The following is a 1,008-nucleotide window of genomic DNA, read 5'->3' on the forward strand; positions in this document are numbered from 1 at the left end:
CGCTGACTGTACTAATCAGGGCGGTGCTGGGGGTTCAAATACATCTGAAAATAATAATTTCAATAACAATGAAAGTCAGAGATATAGTGTTGATTTTAAGGGAGTTGTTCTTATGGACGCGTCAAAAAGCGGTTTATTTGAAAATAAGGGGGTGAAAACCGGCTTTTACTTTTCGATAAAGTTCGAAAGTTAAATATAAGTGGGCTTAAAAATAGTCTTGCCATAGGAAGGTCCTTATTTAAGGTCTTCTTTTATCCGGTTAAAGATGCAAACCCAGAAGTTTTGTTGAGACCTATGGCGTGATTAGGCAGGTTCCTCTTGATTTTCTAGTAAGTGAGATCTTTAATAACATTCAATCGGAGATTCCGATGTCATCAGTTTCCAGAATAACTAGGAGAGATCCGAACACCAAGGAGAATTTTGTTCCTACTTTTTCTTTAAAAATTGGTTTTGAAGGAAATGTTATCGCGGATTCGGTCAGAATTTTCTGTGTCGGGTTTAGGGTGAATCAGTTTTTTCCAAGGGCCAAACAATGTTTTAAGTGTGGGCGTCTCGGCCATACAAAACTTTCTTGCAGGTCGAAGAACTAGGGATGGGTAAATTCGATATTCGAAACTTCGATATTCGAATTTTAATCGAATTTTAGCTCCGAAATGCCGAATTTTCGAAATCGAACTTTGTATTGCTAAAATTCGGATAAAATCGAATTTTTCTAGAACAAATCGAATTTCATATTTACTTCCAAAAAAATCAACTCTTCAACTTTCTTGTTTCTGACTAAATTTGCCATCACTGTGTGTGGCACTCCATTTGTCTTAGGGATGCAAGTAAAAAATACATGTTTTTCGATCTGTTCCATCGAGACAAAAAATCTGTGCCAAGAAGGAACTGTTATTATTAAATTAAAAAATAAAATTGCAAAAAGTACTTTTTTTGTTGATTTTTTATTTTAAATTTGTAGAGGCTTTTACGTTGGTAGCACGAAGCTTTTGCCTGAGAAGACCCCTA

Source organism: Rhagoletis pomonella, unplaced genomic scaffold (assembly GCF_013731165.1).
Source record: "Rhagoletis pomonella isolate Grant_MI unplaced genomic scaffold, Rhpom_1.0 Rhpom_scaffold_00006, whole genome shotgun sequence".
Classification (NCBI taxonomy): domain Eukaryota; kingdom Metazoa; phylum Arthropoda; class Insecta; order Diptera; family Tephritidae; genus Rhagoletis; species Rhagoletis pomonella.